Source organism: Grampus griseus, assembly GCF_964374135.1.
Source record: "Grampus griseus genome assembly, chromosome: 7".
NCBI lineage: Eukaryota > Metazoa > Chordata > Mammalia > Artiodactyla > Delphinidae > Grampus > Grampus griseus.
In genome coordinates this window covers 441,140-462,739 of record NC_139001.1, presented here as the reverse complement: position 1 = coordinate 462,739, position 21,600 = coordinate 441,140, and the positions used below count along the sequence as shown (strand labels likewise).

The 21,600-nt window shown below is 46.8% G+C and overlaps 2 protein-coding genes across 7 annotated transcripts in view; one reads left to right on the top strand and one right to left on the bottom strand.

Moving 5' to 3' along the window:
* The window catches only part of HDLBP (high density lipoprotein binding protein), a 68,909-nt gene extending 53,481 nt beyond the window's left edge, over positions 1 to 15,428 (bottom strand). The window contains exons 1-3 of one of the 5 annotated variants that reach the window (XM_082657796.1): positions 15,277 to 15,428; positions 1,888 to 1,939; positions 362 to 434 (exon numbers count right to left, since the gene is read on the bottom strand). The gene's annotated coding sequence lies outside the window, so the exon portion shown is untranslated. Of the gene's footprint in view, positions 1 to 361; positions 435 to 1,887; positions 1,940 to 12,386; positions 12,406 to 14,833; positions 14,918 to 15,276 lie in introns of those variants that run through there. The other 4 variants (XM_082657795.1, XM_082657797.1, XM_082657799.1 and 1 more) reach the window with 4 other exon arrangements.
* A 137-nt stretch (positions 15,429 to 15,565) lies between these two features.
* SEPTIN2 (septin 2) overlaps positions 15,566 to 21,600 on the top strand; it is a 33,144-nt gene continuing 27,109 nt past the window's right edge. Inside the window, exon 1 of one of the 2 annotated variants that reach the window (XM_082657802.1) lies at positions 15,566 to 15,630. The gene's annotated coding sequence lies outside the window, so the exon portion shown is untranslated. The remainder of the gene's footprint in view (positions 15,631 to 21,600) is intronic. The other variant, XM_082657803.1, reaches the window with a different exon arrangement.

The window sequence follows — 21,600 nt, the reverse complement described above, 5'->3', positions numbered from 1 at the left end:
GCAAAGATGTCTACTGTGGTCACAGACTGTCAAACACACAACCTAAGGAGAAATAATTAAGCTAACACACAAATGCCACTATTTGCAGATGACCATCTGTCTAGAAAACCCCTCTACTATAACGAAAAGCTAGGAAAACTGAAGGGAAATTCAGTGTTAGCAGAACAACACACACACTAGATGCCTCAGTCATGGAGCAGTTTCATCATCCAGGACACTCATCACAGGTGTGCTTCCGCGCCCCCGCCCCCGCAAGGTCATCTACACCCTCAAGGAAATGCCAAATAACATCTGCGGTAGGCTAAACAACGGCCACTCAAGACATCACGTCCTGATATTTGGAATTTACATGTTACCTTACCTGGAAAAAGTCTTTCCAGAAGTGCTGAAAGATTACCCTGGATTATCTGGATGGGTCCATTACAAGTGTCATTCTGAAAGAGAGGCAAAGAGACAACACAGAGGAGAAAGCTTATATGAAGGTGGAGGCAGACTCTGGAACACACAAGCCAAAGAAAATGGGAGCAGCCACCAGAAGCTGGAAGGGGCAAAGGACAGTTTCTCCCCTAAAGCCCCCAGAAGGCGCGTGGCCCTGCCAGATTTTAGATTTCTAGCTCCAGAACCGTGAGAGAATAAATTGGTGTTGTTTTAAGCTACTAAATTTGTGGCAATTTTTCACAGCCCTAGGAAACTTAACACAACGTCCCCGTAGGTTTTGTTTTTCAATATATACACTGTAAAAAAGATTCCCAAATTCACCTAAAAATAAAATTGTTCTAGGTTATTTGGAAAAAAGAAAAAAAGGGGGAAAAAGAAAAAACATTCAACCTGAAGTTAAGTAAAGCACACCATAAAGCAACAGTAATTAGTACTTGGTGGTTTTTGCTAAGGAAAAAGAAAAACTCATGTGTATCTATGAGTTTAGCATTTGAAACAAGTGCCATTTCAAATCAGCAAGGAAGGATAGACTAGGCAGTAAACAGCGCTGGGCCCATTTGCAATCCATTTTGGGAAAAATATAAAGGTTGATCCCTACCTCACACCATACACCAAAATAAAATTTCAGCTGGATTAGAGATCTGGCCATAAAAAATCAAGCCTTGAGGAATTCGAAGACTGGGGAGAAAAACCTATGATTTGAGGGTGCAAAGGCCTACTGATAACACAGACTGTAGACATCACCAAGGAAGATACTGACTCGTTTGACCCTATTAGAGCTTAAGAATTTTGTACAGTAAAGGCTACCATATAGAAGTTAGGACACAAACAGAGTTTTTCTCTGGTTGGGAAACATCTGAATAGACTAGGACCTATCAACACACAGTTCATGGAAAACTAAGACATACGGCACATAAACCCATGAACAGGTGTGTTCATCTTCATTCTGCCCTTATACTATGAGATCTACAAAGATGAACAGAAGTGATGCAGATTTTGAAATGGTGAGGAAAATTGGCTTCTCTATCGTTGAGAATGGGTAACATTAGAATGCAATTTAAGAACACAAATAATCGGGCTTCCCTGGTGGTGCAGTGGTTAAGAATTTGCCTGCCAACGCAAGGGACACAGGTTTGAGCCCTGGTTCGGGAAGATCCCACATGCCGTGGAGCAACTAAGCCCGTGTGCCACAACTACTGAGCCTGTGCTCTACAGCCCATGAGCCACAACTACTGAGCCCACGAGCCACAACCACTGAAGCCCGCCCACCTAGAGCCTGTGCTCTGCAACAAGAGAAGCCACTGCAATGAGAAGCCTGCACACCGCAACGAAGAGTAGCCCCTGCTCGCTGCAACTAGAGAAAGCCGGCGCACAGCAACGAAGACCCAACACAGCCAAAAATAAATAAAATTAACTAATTTTTTAAAAACCCACAAATAATCGACATACCCATAATCCAATTCAGTGATAACACTCCAAAGAACCTACTCTCCAGAAGTACCTGCACAAGAACACAGAAGGCATAGGCATAATAGGTATAAGAAGGCTCATAGAAGCATAGTGACATGCAAAGAACTGGAAAAACACAACTGTGCACCAGTGAGATAGTGGTAACTAACTACACAGTGACGCATCGATACCATACAGCAGGCATCACCAACAATGAAGCGATGGCTCAGGTAACAGCCTCGAAAGGGCAAAAAGACAGTGCACAGAACTTTATTTCTAGAAACTGGGATATGAGTTCCACAAAACGGGGTGTCCACATACCTAGGGTATCAGAGGCTGAGTGAGATGAAGAGAGCAGAGGGCACCTGTGCAGAAGACGGGGCAGCAACAGGAGACTGGGAACACACACAGTGACTAATCAAATAAGTAAATATATAAGGGACACTGGCACCTAGGATTGTCACTGTTGGAAAAGGGAGCTACCAATTCAGAAAGGGAAAGACTGGAATGAACCCTGTGGTATTAGATAGAAACCGAGGTTCTGAAATGAACTCGTGCCTTTCAACATACAGAGATGTAAAAAGAAACGTGTTGTAAATACACAGGCATCTGTATATCTGTGTGTGTGCATGTGTACATGTATGTGCACACACATCCACACACACACACTCCATCTCTGTCCACTAAGAGGGCCTGAGTGCATTAACACCCCAACAACAGCCCAACTGGTGCCCACATTCTGCTTCTCTGAGTACCAACGGTCGTAAAATGGAACCGGGCCTCCTCAAAGAAAAGGCTGATTTCAGGTCTGGGGCAGGAAAGCATTGTACATGAAGAGCCCAGAGTACCTTGCTGTACCAGAAAGCAAGAAGTATTAAATGAATAATGGGGACTTATCCAAGCCAGGACACAGCAGCTGGCTTTAAGGGGCTCCCACTGGCCAAACATGGGAAAATACGAACATCAAAATAAATAACGATAATAAAAGATGACAGCCAACTGAATAAAATGGGAAGCTCTTAGCCTGCACTGATATAAATGAGCAAATCGAAAGTCTGATAGGAACAGACACTTAGTTTCAAAAGCACCTCCCCCCACAGTATACTTATTAATCACAAAGACTTCAGTGGAGAAGCCTGGCAGACACCACCTTTATCAAGTGAGCCAAGCGGGCACCACTGGTAACAGGACAAATCGAAATCGCGCACCATCTGGTACAATGCCAAGAGAAGAACCCAGCACTCCTTCTGTGCTATTCCAGCTGAAGATGCAAAACCTGAATCGAATCAAAAGGAAACAGACAAACCCACTCTGAGGGACACTCTGCAAACTAACTGCTTGTGGTCAACAAGTGTCAAGGTGAGGAGAGTCAAGGTAAGATGGGGCAAATGCTCCAGTGTAGGAGAGACTAGAGACCTGACAAGGAGTGTCAACACAGGGCTGTGAACTGGGTCTTTCTGGTGAGGCGTGAACTGGTCTGAAGGTAGCAAAGTATTCATGTGTGTGAGCGGTTGTACTAAGCATCTTGTTTGCAGGAAACACACTGAAATAGCCAAGGGTGATGAGGTTTCATGTCCCCAAGTTACTTGCAGGTGGTTCAGAAAAAAGTGTTTTGTACCATACTTGAAACTGCTCTTAAAGTATGAGAGTTAAAAAACATTTTTTTTAAAATAGAGGAGAGTACTAGTTTTGTAATTAGAAAAAATAAATGCCTTAACTTGGAAATAAACACATTGAGGTAGGAGGGGGTGGCAAATGACAGTGACCATCCAACTCCAAGTCAAACCCAAGTTTAATAATGTATATCTGACTACGAGTTCACCTATTCACATCAGGGCACTTCTCACTCACATTTTATGGAGCATAACAAAGTTCTACCTAAATTTTATAATATTGTGATGACACTAAAGCCTGTTACACATCATTTTTTCAAAGTTCATGAAAGCAGATTTTTATTTTATTTTTTTAAATTTTTTAAAATTTTCTTATTTGTGATTTATCTATTTAACTACCTATTTAACTATCTATTAATGTCTATTTATCTATTAACTTACTTATCTATTTACTTACCTATTTATCTGTTTACTTATCTATCTATCTGCATGTGGAACTTCCCCAACCAAGGATCCAACCCGTGCCCCCTGCAGTGGAAGCATGGAGTCTTAACCTGGACCACCAGGGAAGTCCAAAAGCAGAATTTTAAACCATCAGACAGTGTCAAGAAGGCTGCTGACAGCACCACGTCAACATGCTGAGCAGCACACCCCAAATGCCGTCAGGGTCCACAGCGGGACTCCCCGCCGGCTCCTGCAGAGGAGGAAGGAGGCCTGCGGGAGAGCAGAGGTGCTCCGAGAGCTTTTCAGACACCACAAGCAGAAGGAGCACAAGGGACGTGCCCATCTGAGCTAGCCACCAATCACAGACTGTTCTCTGGGCAAGAAGCAAAACTCAGAGACACCAGCAGCTGGAGCCAGCCATGCCACGTAAGGGACCGTGGCCCAAAGAGAGGGGAGCGATATTTAGGCTGGGCAAAGAGACTGACCACTCAATCAACAACGGCTTAGGGCTTCCCTGGTGGCGCAGTGGTTGAGAGTCCGCCTGCCGATGCAGGGGACATGGGTTCGTGCCCCGGTCCAGGAGGATCCCACATGCCGCGGGGCGGCTGCACCCGTGGGCCATGGCCGCTGGGCCTGCGTGTCCGGAGCCTGTTGCTCCGCGGCGGGAGAGGCCACAGCGGTGGGAGGCCCGCGCACCGCAAAAAAAACCAAAAAAAGCACAACGGCTTAAAAGAGAGAAAAACCCTCACATACCCCTACCACTTCAGGACTGGGGTGAGGAGATAACAAGACAAGCAAAGCTACCTTTGTGAATTAAAACAGTCCTATAAGAAGCCTTCTAATGCATATCCACTAAGTTCTAAATAGCCTAAAACCAAAATCATCCACCTTCAATAAAGCCATATACCAACCGACACCAGAAACCTAATACTGTACAATCCTGTGAGATTTTATGGAAATTCCCACAGATCACCACTGAATCCTTCACGTGCCATTTCTTCCTTGAAGATTTGGTCCTAACACTACCCACACAGTGTGGAACCATCCGGAAGAAATCAAGGGCTGGAGGTGTGTGTAAACCTCCAACTCAGCGGCATCTCTGGCAGGTAGGCATACCTGAAGCCCCAAGCAACCAAGGACGAGAAGATGAGGATGTCACGCGACGCTGCTCCAAAAGCAAAGGCATGTCTCACGGGTCAAAGGAAAGCCAACCCGTGTTTTCAAAGATCAAAAAGAGAGTGTTGCCTCTCCCAGTAACACCATCGTTTCCTCCCTGCCCAGTCTTTCAGAAAAGAGCTACACTTAACCCAATCTCAAGGGCACACAGTGATCATCTCCAGCACCTGTGAAATTAAGGGATAGCTCCAAACGGCAGCAAGCCTGATGGGTCACCTGGTCTGGACGCCCCAGAGGCCGCCAGGCTGAGCTTAGGAGCCAAGGGGCCCTGGGCACAGGCCGCCTGACAGCACTGCTGAGCTCACTGCTCTGGCGACAAAGGCAATACAGCACTTTGGTCTCAGGGGCAGGAGAGTCAGCTCCAAGCAAAAGCAAATGTATCAAAACGGAAGCCTTGTTTCTACAGAAAAAAACTGTATTCTTCAAATTGATCTCACACACACAGATTTAAGCCAGTGCTATAAGAACACCTAACTAATCTTACACTTATGAGAAAAAGTCAAAACAGTCAATATAATTCAGTAATTCCATCTGAAAGGTATTTATAAATGAGCTAAGTATTAATAAAATTAGAAAGCATGTCACATAAAAGTGAAATGAACAGTAACATACAAAATAAAACCGATTAGGATAACGCATCATCCTTGATTTTGTTCGCACCTGACCTGTCATCACCTAACACCCTATGTCCAGGAGTCAGTGCACCATCTCAAGTGAGGGAGAAGTGAATTTAAAGTCCCACCCAGACACCTCCAAGCCTTCTATTTATAAGTTACAGGACACCACCAAGTTAGAGTTAGCACGGTTCATAACTGTCAGAATGGTACATCAGAAAGACAGGAATGATCACACAGAGTCATCCTTTCCTCTTTTATTACTCTTTTTTAATTTCTAAAGAAAAAGTTAAAACAAGGACGAAAACTTTCAACTCTGTATATCAAGGAATCAGAAACCACACCCTGTATACTGAGAAGGGAGCCCTGAGAGGCAGAGCCACTTCTCAACAAGTCACTCACCTCAACCAGAATTTCAAAAACAGCAAAACATGCCAAATACACGACATCCTTTCAAAAATTATTTCTTCTAACTCTACAGTTGCACGGCTTTCTCTTTCCCTCTGGCCTCTGCTGATCCTGAGGGGCCCGGCGGTCAGGGCGTGTTCTCCAGCTTCCATTTCCCCCAAGGCTGTCTGCTGTGGTAACCTCCTCAGGAGCGCAGCTCTCTCCAGAGCCTCCTGATGGAAACCTCCTAAGAGGCCAGAGCAGTTGCCATGCAGGCCGTTGCTACCAAGGCACCAGCATGAAGACGGCTTTCCCTCCCCCAGGAACCATCCACCCAGAGGTCTGTAGGATGACGAGGGGCAGGGAGCTCGGCACTACGCCCCCTGGCGCCTGACCCTCGTTAGTCCAAGAGATTCCTGACTCACAGCGCCCGCCCTCCCAGTCCCCTTTCACTTAACTCCAGTCGCCCAGGCCAAGCGATGCACAGGCCTAACGGGTGGTGCACAGAACTTCCCTGGAAGGGCACAACAGGTTATGCAACAGAGATAACGCTGCACACTGAACTGCCTCTGGCCAAAGGTATTTCCTTCCTCCAGAAAGAAACCAACAGCAGTAGCACTGGTCCAGCCTGCACTGTGTCTAGAAGCTTAAGTGCCGTTAATGACCTTACAGCTGGGAAGACAGTGTATCCTGCCCGTGGACAGAGCTGGGACTGCTACGCAGAGTTCTCCCTCAGCCAGCAGAGCGAGGCCAGCTCAACCCACGCCCCAAAACAAGATGCTAGAAGCTTAGAGAAAGGAATCATGCCGATAAAGGTGAGACAGCATAGAAAACAGGCAGGAGGACACTTGGCTTCCCAAGCATCGGTGAGCCCCACGGTACCAAGCTGCACTGCCACAAAGAAGGCCCGTGCTCAGCATGCTTCCGGATCTCAGCAACGTGCCGGCCAAGCACATCCAAGCCTCTGGAGAAAGCTGAACTACAAAACCATCTGTGAAGGCCAGAGTCAACGGTGGTTGAAGAACACAAGAGCAACAGGTTGAGATGTGGCCTGCAGACTGCCTTATTTCCGTGTCCAGCACACCCCTCAGAGCCTAGAAAGCTGCTCTGGCTTGCAGCAGCCCATGGTAATTCACCAAGAGGCAGGAAAGACAAGAGCCCAGAATCAACACGGTCCTGTCTGTTCATCCCCTCCAAACACACAGGGCACCTGCCATAGCCAGGACACCCTGCTGCGCCAGGGGGTCCAAAACAAGAACAAGTCTACCAGTGGCTTATCCTGTAACCCAGATGAAGGGTGGGGCAGGTAAAGCTAAGCAGGGACTTACCCCACCAGACCTGTGTAGTCATATGATGACGTCACGGAGGCAGCCAGAGGCGGTGGAACTGGGTTGCTGCGATAGGAAGATGGAAACACCAGTCCAGCAAGAGTGAAAGCTGACCCCCTGACGGTGGCTGAAGACTGACCGACAGCAGCCGTTTACAGGTTACTGCAGAGATGGGCCCTGAGTGCTCAATGGCTTTAGGTCTGGAACTCTGATTTGTTCACTTCCTTCCGGGAAACCTACTGACAGATATGTGTACTTGGTGAAAAATAAATGCCTGATGAGGAATCAATGATATTCAAAATTCTAAGAGACACAGACCAATTTTAGTGTGTTTCCTTCAGGGTAGAATATCTACCTTGCTACAAAGGCCTGGGTGGCCCCGCTCCTGGACATTACATCACCTCTGGATCCCAAATTTTAGAGAAACTCTAGAGATGCTGAGAGGAAACACTAGGTAAATTGTCAAGGCTGAATGTTTAAATGTGTGAACTGAAAATGAGGACCAAGGCAAGGAAAAAAGAAAATCCTGACTTCTCTGTGCCTCTGTCTCCTGTCCTGCAAAAGGGAGCTGACGTTAGTATCGGGTCACTGTGAGGATTATGAGAGTTTACATGCAGCGCTTAGCCCAGGCCTGGCAGAGTAAGCCTGGGGAGAACTTTCTGTGACCATGGCCCTCCTCGGTATCCGTGACAGCCACGAGAACTCTGGCAGTGCAGGCAGTACAGCCGTAACCCAGCCGCAATTGCCAGTGGCCTCACCCTACCAGGCTCCACTCTCCTTGACTGAAAAATGGGGCCTGTGACTGCTACATCCTAGAGCCCTCCAAGGACAGAGCCGGTAAAGCAGGACTTCTCAACCTCACTGCTGCTGACCTTGTGACCAGGCAGTTCTTCCTTATGACCACACAATTCTTCCTTGTGGGGGCTGTCCTGGGTACTGCAGAATGGTGAGCACCTCTGGCCTCTAACCATGAGATGCCAGCAGCACTCCCAACTCATGACAACCAAAAATGTTTCCAGATATTTTGGGGTGGGGGTGGGGGTGTAAGATCACCTGGTTGAACCATTGCTGGAAGTAAAGGTCATGATGCCTGGTGTGTAGGAAGCAACAAAAAAAGCTTTAATAGGCAAGGCTTTTTGTATCACTCGTGCATCCTTGAAACAGATCACAAAACGGGATGCTGTATGAGTGACTATTAGCTCCAGGTGTCACCCTTCCAAGTTGAAAAACTAAGTTTCTGATAAACTGAATTGAACAAGGGCGGGGGCGGGGGGAACGCTGGGAGGGGAGGGGTAAAGGGAGGGAGGAAATGAATGAAGGAAAGGAAGGAAGAAAGGAAACAAACCACCTCAGAGACTCCTTTCCTATCTTTGAGAGGAAGAAGCTGAAGTCCTACAGATCAAGAAACACTCAAGGGCTTCCCTGGTGGTGCAGTGGTTGTGAGTCCGCCTGCCGATGCAGGGGACACAGATTCGTGCCCCGGTCCGGGAGGATCCCACATGCCGCGGAGCGGCTGGGCCCGTGAGCCATGGCCACTGAGCCTGCGCGTCCGGAGCCTGTGCTCCGCAACGGGAGAGGCCACAACAGTGAGAAGCCCGCATATGGCAAAAAAAAAAAAAAGAAAAAAAGAAACACCCAAAATCACAAGGCTGATTAAGAACAAGTTTAAACTGAAGTACATTCAGGTCTCCTGACTCCCGCTCCAGTGGAGGACTACCTTCCCCACCTGAACAAACATCTCCACCCTCTGCCCTGTCTGGTAGAAAGAACCAATGCCTAAGACCCAAGCACCGCTGCATGTCTGACAAAGTCCACAGCCAGGAACGTCTAAGAATAGCAATTCACACAAATAAAAGGCAAACCTGAGAGCGCTTTCAGAAAAGAATCCATCCTAATTGCTCAACGGCACTTGCTACCTAACTACTGGTTTCTGCATCAGCAACTTCCTGCCTCTCCTTGACCTAGATGAGGGCTGCTGTTCCAGCTGTGGGGTCTCAGGGCACAGATAAGCCTCCTGAGAGGATACTGCACCCATGGCAGAGCCTGGGATGGAATGGGCAGGGGCCATGCGGACTACATTCATACCAGTTTTATTAACTGATAGTATGAATACGATAATACCGTCAACCAAAGAATGATCTTTAGCATAAAAATATTGTAAAACACAACAACAGAAGTAAAAATTGGCAATCTTCTTGATTCTTCTTCAAGAAATATCTCCAAAACTATTGTTTTACCTAATATTTTTTCTTGGATATATTAATACATGGTCTAAATAAAAACTAAGATCACATTACATGCATGTAATGCCACACTTACTTCCATTTAAAAATGCATATGGCTATCTTTCCAAGTTTTACACACAAGTTTACCTATGTTAACAACTGCACGTTGCATGGAATAACCATAAAATAAACCCCCTGCTGATGTTGTTTTGTTTTTTTCCGATTACAAGCACTGCAGAAAAGAGTACCATCTACTCACTCAAGCCTGTACCTCGACAGGTTAAATTCCTAGAAATACAATTACATGATTATGGGAGATGCGTGGATAGGCACTGCAAAGGCAAAATTTACCCTCCCAATGAATTAAACTATTTACACTACACGACATTGGGGTATACCTGTCCCCCTCACCTTTGGTAACTAAAATGGTCACGTTTATTTTCCCCAGTCTGTAGGGGAAATATGATTTTAATGTCAAGTCTTTGATCATCGGTGAAAACTAAAAATCTTGCTCTGCATACCGGCCCTGTGAGCTTCTTGACCGTGAAGACCGGCCTTTTCACAACCTCCGTCCACTTTCCTACCAGGGCCTTCAGCACACATTTAAGACAATGTAAAACCCACAGCCGGGCTATGAAAGGTGTAGTAAATAACAGAAGAACAAGGAATTTAAGTGCAATGCAAGTTGTAAGCTAAAAATAACATTGCGAAAGGGCAGCCAGGCAAAAGGAGTAAGAAACTGCTGTCAAAAAGGACAGTTTTCTGTGTTCTGTTCTTTTTTTTTTTTTTGCCTCTCATGCCTCTTAGCCAAAGGGTGTGGTTTTTTTCCCCTTTGGAAAGGGAACTAGAATCTTTGGACTGGGGACACCAGTTACAGTGGAGTGATGGCAAACCATTCTGAAGACAGGGGAAGTAGCTTCTTCCATAGTTATTGCTAAGATTGTGGCCTTCTCCCCTCACTTGGCCCCCAGGCAAGAGGCTGGGAGGTATTTCTTTGGAGAACCCAAAGAGACTTGAAGAAGCTGACAGGGTGCTGTAAGGAAATGGCCCAGCCAGATGCCTCTACAGCGAATGTCACAGTTGGCAAGCCCCAGTCCCTCTGACATGTAAGCAGGCAAGCAAACATCACCGGATAGCCCAGAAAAGGCGGATACGAAAGCCAAAGTCGCAACACAAAAAGCAGCCAGAAGCAAGCAGTGACTTTTGGTAAAAGAAAACTTTGAAACTCACCAATGTCCTCAGAGAGATAAGAGGAGAGTCTATATCCATGGAACAAAAACAGGAGGTTATAACATAGGAACAGAAAGAATAAGAGATATCTCTTAGAAACAGAGAAAAACTCAATAGAAGCGCTCAAAGATGAAGTTGAGAATGTCTTCCAGAAAGAAATGGGAAACCTAAGAAAATCAGACTGTCAATCCAGAAGGTCCAATAGTTGAATTCTAGAAAGAGAAAGAAAGTGAATGGAAAGCTATGAAGGTAATAAATCAAGAAAAACGCCCAGCACTGAAGAACAGAAGTTTCCAAAATAAAGGGGCCCAAAGGGCAGGCAAGACACTAGATGAAAACAGACTCCAAGGGACATCACTGCACCGGGTGCTCTGAATTTCACAGAAAATCCCTCAAGCTTCAAAAAAGAAAACACGGTCACATATAAAGGCTCAAGAATCAGAAAGCTCTAACACTTCAAGGCTAACACTGGGGGATGGAAGACAGAGGGGCAAACTGATGTCCAACCTCTAAACACAGGTATATGGGCAGAATAACGCACTCCAGACATCCAGGCTCTCAAAATTTTATCTCCCAGGCAACTCCTTGAGGAAGAGCTCCATCAAAATGAGAGAGTAAAAAAAAAAAAGAAAAGAAAAGAAAATCAAGAAAGAGAAAGACATGGGTTCCAAGAAACTGAGGGCAGTGAGATCTGAAGTGAGATTCCAGCAGGTTGGAGGTCTGCGCCTACTGAACTTGATCAGATAAAAAGAACTGAATTGCTTGAAAGGAGGTTTAGACAACTAGTGAATTTGGGGTTGACCTTTAGCGGCAAATGCATATAAAACTAAGAAAACAACAAAAACCACCAATAAGAACTTCAGGAAAAACAAAAACTTCTCCAGGAAAGGAAAAGTAATCCCATCACACCATTTGGCCCAACTGTGAATGGTACCAGTAGCCAGAATATAAACACTAAATACCTGACAGCCAATTAAAGGTGCACCTGCTTTGGGCGGCCATGCATTTGTCTGCAGGGCGAAGGCAGAGGGCTGAAAAAAAGTGAGAGACGCCAGAGTGGAGAGACCATGTGTGGGACAGGGGACGGAAGCGCAGGAAGTGAGCGAGTCAGGCGTGGATGCGAGTCAGGCGTGGATGCGAGAGATGGAGGCAAAGACCAAAGCCAACAGCTAGCAGACCAACGTGGGTGTCCTGCAAGGGAGGAGACATGATGGGAGGAAGGAAACTGACACTTTTTCTTCCTCACAAGCTTTTCCAGATTTACTTGATCTTTTCAAAAGTATATGAAGATATAACCTTAATTTGAAGTAAAATTAAATTTTAATGTTAAAATCCAAATGAGTGCCAATAAACAGTATTAAGGGAGAGTATGCATGGCCAATGCATTGTTATCAAATTAACAGCAAGCATCAACAAGACGACTAACATGACAGACACCCAGACAAGTCCGGCTTGTCTTAAATGATAGCTGAGGAACCTTACCTCACCGGGTAAACAGCAGCCGACTAGGAATATCACCTCTAAAATGTCTCTGATGTTAGAAATACAAAAAGGAAAAAAATAAATGAAAACCCTGCTTTACCACAAAGTAACTTGTGTAATCAAGTTTTTAAATGTTACACACTGAAGAAAGTTTAGTTCTTTTCTTGGCTTTCAAATGTTCAATGTTGTGGTGCCTTCATAACTCAAGAGAAAAGGCATTCTGACACATTAAGGTTCTTTGGCTGTCTTTCTATACTTGGTCAAAACGTTTGACAACATGCTCCTTGGACTTTTTGCCACCAAAAGTCAGCAACTGAGAGTTCAGCTGTGTGCTATGTTTCTTCCAGGAGCTTGGTTATTTCTTAATAGAAAAGGGAAATGCCTTCCTATGATCACTAGCCCTGTGAGATGCATGTGTGCTGAATGGGCCATACCAAATACAAGTATCACTCTGTACTTTAAAAAGTGTTCTCTGCTCAAGCCCTTTAGGTAAATAAGTTTCAGCTGCCAAGCATTAATGGTGAGTCTATCTGATCCACTTGTGACTAAAGATCACAAGTCATCTTGGTGGACAGTGTAATCATTTGAAATGCTGTCCAAGTCAGTGTCTTAGGGCATTAAGTCCTTCACCATTTGAGATGTCAGCAGTGTACCAAATTCTCAACCTCTTGCCCATATATGCCACCCCCTAAGTGGATAGCTGTCACTTGTTCCCTTTGCATAAGCTAGTCTTCTTGTCTAGAACAGCCCATCCTGCCAACTCCTCCTGGAAAAACTCTTATTCATCTTCTAAACTCCAGTTTCAGAACCACATTCTTTGTGAAGACTTTCCAACAGGTAATCACTGCCCCCTCTGTCCTACCTCCACCCCTTGTACATACGTCCATTACTGCACTCAGAACACCGTAATCTCTCCCCTACCAGACCATAAACTGCTTGAGGAAAAGAAAAAAAGTCTGTGTCCTCTTTACCTCTGCTGCATCCCCAGAACCCTTAACAATGTCTGGCACACAGCCATTTCCAATATATATATTTTTGAAATATTTTCTACTGTGGAAGAAGTAAAGCCATGAGGTCAAAGTCAGACCGCCAGAAACCCCAAACAACAAATCCAAAGGAAAAAAAATACTTGATGATTCAAGAAGAAAGTCTCCCATCAGGACGCTGAGAAGTCAGCCTGGCCCCCTGGAGGGGGCACTGTGACCGGGTTCCAGCGGGTCCTCGAGTGCCAAGGAATGTGGGCCAACGGCATCTTAGGAGTGCTCTCCTTACACGCACTGCTCCTTTACTCAGGTGACCTCAGCCTGATTAGAGAAGAGGAGGTAAGCCCCAATCGGGACGTGACACACAGCAGAATTAATAGTAGTTACAGGGAAGTTTAATCTTCACTGTTTTCAATGGCTTTCATATTTTGTCCTTCAAGACTTGAGGGGGTATGTTCAGTTTTCTCCAAACCTAAAGCTCTCATGACAGGTGGGTGGTTGATGTCTCAGATCCAGACAACTGGGAGTTCAAATGATGGGAGCCACTCTGAACCAAATACCTTCTCAACCTTTAACACTGCTTCCAAACATCCTAATATTAAGCGTACTTCATAAGGGTAGCTGGGGTTGCTTAGTGTTCAAAGTGACCGAATATCAACCTGAGCACTAGGCTTCAGCCAATGTCTCATTAGCCCGGGTTCGCTCCCATAAAAGAACACTGAGATCATTTTGTAGAACAGCACTACCAGTTACCTCAGACAAAATCCTAATTGTGACTCACTCCGTGTTAACAGGGCCTCAAGAAAGCTACCTGCCAAGAGAGTGCCTGTCCGTCCTTAGTTCTGCGGCAGACACCCAGACGCAGGCGAAGGCAACGCAACGCCTGAGGGTCTTCGGCAGCTCTGCAGCTGAGGACAAAGAAAGCCCGCAGCTCAAGGGTAAACCATCCTGCTCCTGAAGATTCCTCTAAGACTCATCTACACTCCTTCGGACGTTTCCATAGCGTTGACCATATGGACGTGACCACAGCGCTGCTTAATAAAACACAGAGGTCAGTTTTCCTTTGGTCTTCCGTGGTGCCCGGACACCACGCACAGGCCGACTTCCCCACCTCCTGAGTCGGCGGGGAGAGGACGCCTGGCCCTGAGCACTTCGCCACTTTCCGAAGACACCCTGTCAGGACGCCCTACGGTCACAAAGAGCTTCAGGCGCCCCGCGCTACGCGGCCGCCCAGGAGAGACTCCAGAGCCGTGTTTACTGTCAGTCGTGGGTAACCCAGAAAGGCTTCCTGTACGAGAGCGTTTGCGCCCAGCCTCCCAGCAAGCATCGGCCAGCTGCTGGGCCTGCAGGCCGCGGGAGGGGGGGAAGGACGCCCCGGGCCGGTCCCGCCCCCGCCGGGCACGTCGCCCTCCCGCCCCCGAGCCGCGCCGCCGCAGTGGACTTGGAGGCGCCCCCAGGCCTCACCTAGCGAAAGCGAGGGGCAGCCCGCCCTCCCCCCTTCCCGTCGGGCGCGGGCTCCAGGCTCTGGCGCACGAAGACCACGTCTCCGGGGACGGGCGCCCAACTCTATGGTCCGCGCACCAGTCGCCGACCCCCACGTGACCCACGGCAGCCAATCGAGGCGAGGCCCGGACCACCGAGACGACGGCGGCTCGGGGCTAGAGCAGCCCCGCCGGCCGCTCGCCGTCCCTCCCCGGTCCCGCTCCGGTGCTCCCTGCTCGGTGCTGCCGCCATCTTCCTGGAAGAGAGGACCAGAGGCGAAAGGTCCCCTCCCCGTGGTCGTTCCGAACTCTTACCGCCAGCTGCCCTGCCCCCGTCCCTCTCTCTTCTCACCGGTCATTTAGCTCCATCTAAAGAAACGCTCTTCCCCCCATTCTAGTTATTCACAAAGCAATGAATTACATTACCTGTTCCACTCTTATCAGCGTAAGGAAACGAAGCTCATAAGGTAGGAACTGTGGCGAAACAGGGACGAGCCGCCATCTTGGTAAAGGAGAAGAGGTTACGCTTGACCTCCCCCCCACCCCCGGCCTCTATATGGCCAACCGCCGTGGGAGGGGCACGGCGCCTGCGCAGAGGCGGAAACCGCGGACGAGCCTGCGCCTGCGCACTCGGAAGCTGGCGAATGGGGGCGGGGAGGAAAGCGTTGGCAAGAGGGCGGATCGACGCGTTGACGCAATCCGCCCACACGCGGGGCGGGGCGCGAGTCTGCGGGCGGATCCGCGGCGCGGTCGGTCGGCTTGTTCTTCGGTGCGTCCGCGGTGAGTATCTCGCAGTTGGTCTCGGCCGCCTTTGGGGCGCAAGCTGTGGGCCGACGCAGAGGGACGGTGGCCGGCTCGAGGCGGTGGTCGGCTCGGGATGGTGGTCTGTCCGCTCCGGGGGGGACGCGGGCGGGGCCGCTCGCACGGTGTGGGGGAGGGGCGGCCGGCCCGGCGTCCTGGGCCCTCCCCAGATCTCCCCCATCCCCCCGGCGCTCTTCCCGCTCTCCCGGCCCCTCCCCCGCCCTTCTGGGCCCTACCGGGTCCCGGCCCCCGTCCCCCCGTGCCCTGGCGCTGGCGGAGGCGGCGGGGTGTGTCCCGGGCGAACCCGAGTGGCCCTTCTCACCAGGTGGGAGTTATGTGGGGCGTGGTCAATAATGGACCTGGGACGTGGAGCGTGCGCTGGCGGTCGTGGTCCGGGAGGGACGGTGCGGGTCGCGCTAACGGGCGCTTCCGCTTCGCCGGCTCCCGGCCGAGAGGAAGCTCGCGGGGCGCTGGCCGCCCCCTCCACTCAGCAGGCCCCGCCTGGCCGCACACAGAGCGGGAGGAGAAGGAGGAGGGGAGGGGAGGGGAGGCCCCGCGCAGGGCCGAATCCGGAGGGACGGGGGGAGGGCCCGTTCCCCTGAAGGCCCGAGATGGGGCCGACCTGTGGCCGCCGTGGCTCAGTAAGGCCCGCAGGACCGCCTGTTACCCTTACGGCCTCAGTTTTCGTCGGTGCCTCGCTGCCTTGTCTGTGTTCCCAACACGCGGACGCGTGACCCAACAGCGCTGACTTACAGTTCCGACTGCTGTGGTCTTCCTCACCTTTGGCCTTGGTTCAGAGCCTGCCTTTTGCCTGGAGCCCGCTTACCTCCGCCGTTTGCTTGCCTCGTTTCTGCTCTGTTATTCAGGACTGCGGCCGGGTTAGACTTCTTCCCCCTGAAATAGGTGTCCGCCTGCTGTCAGCCTCTGCTGTTCCGTGCGGTGGTTGTCCTGTGAGGGGCAGCGGTGTGTGGACCTGCCCAGCTTTACTTGTTGCCTAGGACGGTCATCAGCACGAAACAGGTTTTCAGGTATCTCTTGAACGACTCAGATCATTATAATACCTCAAGGCAAGCTTAATGGCCGAAGCAGCCTTGCCATCATAAGGAGAGATGTATGATGGTGTACGGGTCGTGCAGGCTGCTTTCCTGGTGTTTGTAATTTAAGGTTCGTTATTTTTGGTTTTGGTAGCTCCCACTTAGGCTTTCTTTGCACCGCCCAGCCTCCTAACTCGCAATGAATTATGGCAGTGGTCTCTTCGGCCATAAAGTTACCCTGATTTTTTTTCCCCGCCGTTTTTCGTCTTGGTCTCTCAGCGAGCACTGCAGCCCAGGGTAAAGAACAAGGGCTTTTCAGTCAAATCAGATTTGCATTCTGAGTGCTCTTGAACTAGCAGGGTGACCTAGGGAAATGGGGATGGGATGGGCGGCAACCTCCCTCTGTGGACTTTAATAAATGTGATTCAGGTCCTTTTTATACTCAACTCGAAAGACAGAAACTGCTGGAAAAGGAAAAGTTGGCTTTGTTTTTTCTCCAGAGAGAAGGGGACACCAAAGCTCATTTGGCCGCAGAATTGGGGTGAAGCCACTTGTATAGTCTTACTTATTTCATTTTGTGCTCATCGTCATACTTGTCACTAGAGAAAACTCATTTGATTGTGGGGTGCTGCCCTCATGCTGTTAAGAGTGTGGTATACTGTACATGGACCTCAGATCCAAAGGCTCTGAATGCCAGATGTTCCAAGGGTTCTGGATGAGGGACTGTGGACCTTTGGGTCCTACTTTGCAGGGTCGTTTGTGGATGGGGATAATGAATGTAAATACAAGGATGACATGTCGGTGAATGGTGGTTTTGAGTAGTCCACTGATACACATAAATGCCAGTAGCAAAGCAAGTTTCTGTTGCCGAGAATCCAGTTTTAGCCATCTGTTCTTTGTCCCCTTTTGTTTTAGAAAAGTTGATTTCTTCTGTGTGGACTGGGGTGGAAGTATTGCTCTGTGGAAGAGGGAAGCCGTGGGTCAAAGAGAAAAAAAGTTTTAAATAGTTTCTAGTATCTAGAATGAGTGCATAAATTTTTCATTTGACCTAATTTCTGAGGTTTGGGGGATCTGATTGATCTGCATCCAAGGTTTAAACTAATCACAGTGCTTTGCATTTTGTGTTGCTGGATCAAGGCTTTCTCACTGAAAACCAGGCGCTTCAGAAGTTCAACATTTCTCTTTCAACTTTCATTTTACATTAGTCAGTTAATAACTTAAACTGTTGGAAAACTGTAGTGGATCCAAATTATGTTTCAGAAAAAAAAAAAAACCTGAGTATGAAAGAAATAGGTTGTGGTAAGAGAAACTTGGTAAAATTAAAACAAAGTTGAAATAAGTGTTTTTTTGAGAATTAACATCTTGTTCCAATAACATTACAATAGTATTCTCCACTTCCCCGTATGTGTGCATCAAGATAGGTTTTAAGTAGGAGGAAACCGATAGGAGTGATGGTCCCCTTCTCACCTGCTGAGCAGAATAAGGGCCTGCGCATGCGTGGGCTTAAGGTGCAGTACTGTCAGGGTGCTCACGTGAAGTTGGTTGGGAGTACAGGCAGGGGCCCAGAGTTGAGTGAGGAGCGGGTGGGTGGAAGCTCCAGAGCCACTTTGATGACAGTCCTCTGCCCCACCAGGTTGGTGTGAAATCAGATGCGTGTGGTAGCTAGTAAGGCGTGTGATAGCTAGTAAGGCGAGAGCCTGCTCTCCCTTTCTATCCTCAGGCATTTATTCTCCAGGTGAACTTGAAAGTCCTTTTATCCAGTCCTTTAAGAAAAAAAAACCTCATCATTAGGGAGTCCAGCTGAGATTGGACCACACTCATCTACTAATTTAAGAAATAAAAATGATTTGGTTCATGCTAGGCCTGTTTTCTTTCTAAATTTGTTCCTATATTTGTTTTGATTTTGCTCTATTATAAATGGCATTTTCCCTGCATTTCCATTTCTTGGTATTCATTGCTAATGCAAAATAGAACTTTTGAGTTACACCTGTCTTGTATGCAGCCACCTTAAGTAAATTACCATATTCTGCAATCTTTTTTAACCGAAGTGTTTGTGGGGTTTTGGGTGTGTATTCAGTCATATCAGAAAAATCATTTTCACTAAACCTGCCAGAGTAGCAGTAAATAATCACGGTTAGACTGCAACATCAGGGTCTTATTTGGATCCTGCTTCAAACGAACAACGACAAAAAGAAGAGACAATTAGAAAAATATGAACCCTGGGTATTTTGTTATATTAAAGGAGTATTGCTAATCTTCCTTATAATAATGGCTTGTCGCTTTTCAGTCCTTATTTTTAGAAATATCTAGTACTCATAATCAGGGATCCGGGACAGGGGTTGAGGGGATATCTGAGTTAATAACTGTTGAATCTGGAGGATGGGGTGGTCCTTGTGGCTTTTGTTTTACTTTTGAATATGTTTGGAGTTTTTCATAAGTGTTTTAAGATAACTGTGGTGGTAATGGGCATCCTTTCCTAATTAGTGATGGTAGTTTAAATAATTTAGCATCTGTTGTTTAGAGGATAACGTTTGCCGTTGGTTTCCGGAAATATATTTAAGCCGTTTCCTCACTTAGTGTTTTTATTAGAGTTGGTTGTTGGATTTTATCACATGCGTGTTCAGCATCTATTCACATATGGTTTTCTCCTTTAATTTGTTGTAACAGCTTGTATTGATAGATGCTTTTGGTACATTTCCGGGATATAATTGCTAGCAAGTATTTCATTGAGAAATTTTGCATTTCTATTCATAAGTGAGATTGACCTGCAGCCAGCCAGCTTGCTCGCTCTTTCTTCTCCGTCTGGGTTTGTTGTTGGAGTTGTGCTGTCTTCATAAAATAACTTGGAGTGCTTTCCCTTTTTCTGTAGTGGCTTAAGTGACGCTGGAGTTATCTGTTCAGTTTTGGATGGAATTCAGGTCTAGTTCTGTCTGGTCCTGGTCCCTTTCTTTTTTTCCTCCAATTATTTTTTTGTTTTTCTTTTTTGCCCACGATATGCAGCATGTGGGATCTTAGTTCCCTGACCAGGGTTCAAACCCGCGCCCCCTGCATTGGCAGCGCAGAGTCTTAACCACTGGACGGACCGCCAGGGAAGTCCTCATTGGTAACTCTTTGTTCACCTGTTCAGTGGGATTTGTTATAGTCAGGTTTTCAGTTCTTGCTTCAATTTTGTTAATTTACAGTGTCTAGGAAATCATCCATTTCTTCCAGATTTTCTAGTTTGTGGCCATCTTTACACATGTGGTCTCCTATGTCTGTGATTATATCTTCTTGTTTTTCCTCGAAGGAACTGGTGAGGAATTTGTTTTAGAGAACCAGCTTTTGGTTTTATTTATCCTTCTATTGAGTTATTTTCCGTGTTCTTTAATAGTGAAAATATGTAAAACCCAAATTCTCATTTGAGTCTATGAAACTTTACTGTGCCCCACTGATTTTGCTTTTATCTTCTTTCCATTGCTTTCTAGATAACTTATGGCTTTGCTTTTATCCCCCCTTGATCCAAGGGTTATCAAGGAATGTTCTGAATAACTAGGAGTTCCTTTTTATCTTTGTTTTAACAGATCATGATCTGAGAACACGGACTGTAAAAATAACTTTGCATAAATTTTCTTCACAGCAGTTACATGACAAAGTGTTTTTCTTTAGTCGCCTTTCTTTGTCTATTGACCCAAGGTTCTCTATACCAGTTAATTCAGATGTGTCGGTGGTCTCAGACCTCTGCCCTTGCTCATACTGTGTGTAGGGAGTCTGTCCAATTCCCAGAGAAGCTATTAAAGCCTCCCATTTGAATTGTATTTTTGTCAAGTTCACATAGTATTTTTTCTAGTCTTTGCTCTATGTATTTATCTGCTGTAAGTATTCATAGATACGGGTTTATGAATGGTTTATCTTTATAAATTGTTTCTTTTATCATGACCACACTTTCCTTAAATCCCAACAGGGTTGGTATTAACAATGTCTCTCCCTGTTCTTTTCTGTTTGCACTAGCTTGGTATCTCTTAGCCTGTTCCTTTGTTTTCAACATTTTTTTTAGCTACTTTGTTTTAAGCATGTTTCTTCCATGTAACATACCTTGGGTTTCTGTGGTTCTCCCTCCGCCCCGCCCCTGCCCCCAACCTGTCTCCTCTTTTAAGGAGAAAATTTGCTTCTTTCACATTTAGACTGGTGACTGATGCTCTTGAATTTTTCTGTTTCTTTTCCATTATTTTTACTGGTTTGATCAAGTTGCTGTTCCATATTTTTCTCTTAATTTGGAAGTAAGTTTTTTTTAATGGCTACCTTCCTTTTTTATTTTTCGTTATCAGACACTTACCTCTTTATTATTTAAAACAACGTGTCTGCTGCTTCTTCTGCCAGGACCATCTATCTGTTTTCCAGCTGACTGCTCCCTTCTCCCTCTTGAAAGTTTTACCTCTCTGCTGTCACTCCTGCCCCCAACTCTTAGGTTTTGCTGAGGAAGTTTAATATTTTAAATTCTGGACTATGAATAGTGTTCCCCTAGGATGCTCCTTGTATTCAAGAGATCTTAAGTCAGTCGTATAGTACACAGCCCCAGTTAAACTCTGGGATTGCTCTTCCTGGGACATTTTTCTTTTGTTATTACTGTTTTCTTTTCCTCCATCTTCCCCTTTTACTTATGGGGACTCTTACTGTAACAGGCAGGTTTCCTAGATTTTGCCTCTGAGGCTGTCTTTTACCCATGATTTCCCTCCCTGATGTTTGCCTTGTGCACCAAGATTTCTTACATTTGGTCTTCCATGTCACATTCCGAGTCTCTACTGTGACCTTTCATTTAGTTCAGCTACAGCAGTTTGGGTTTGAAAATCGTGGATTTTAGGTCCAGAAGGCTGTGTGTGAGTTACTGTGCTTTCATCTTCATCACAGCGATACTGTTTCTTGGTTTCAGGTGTTGTCT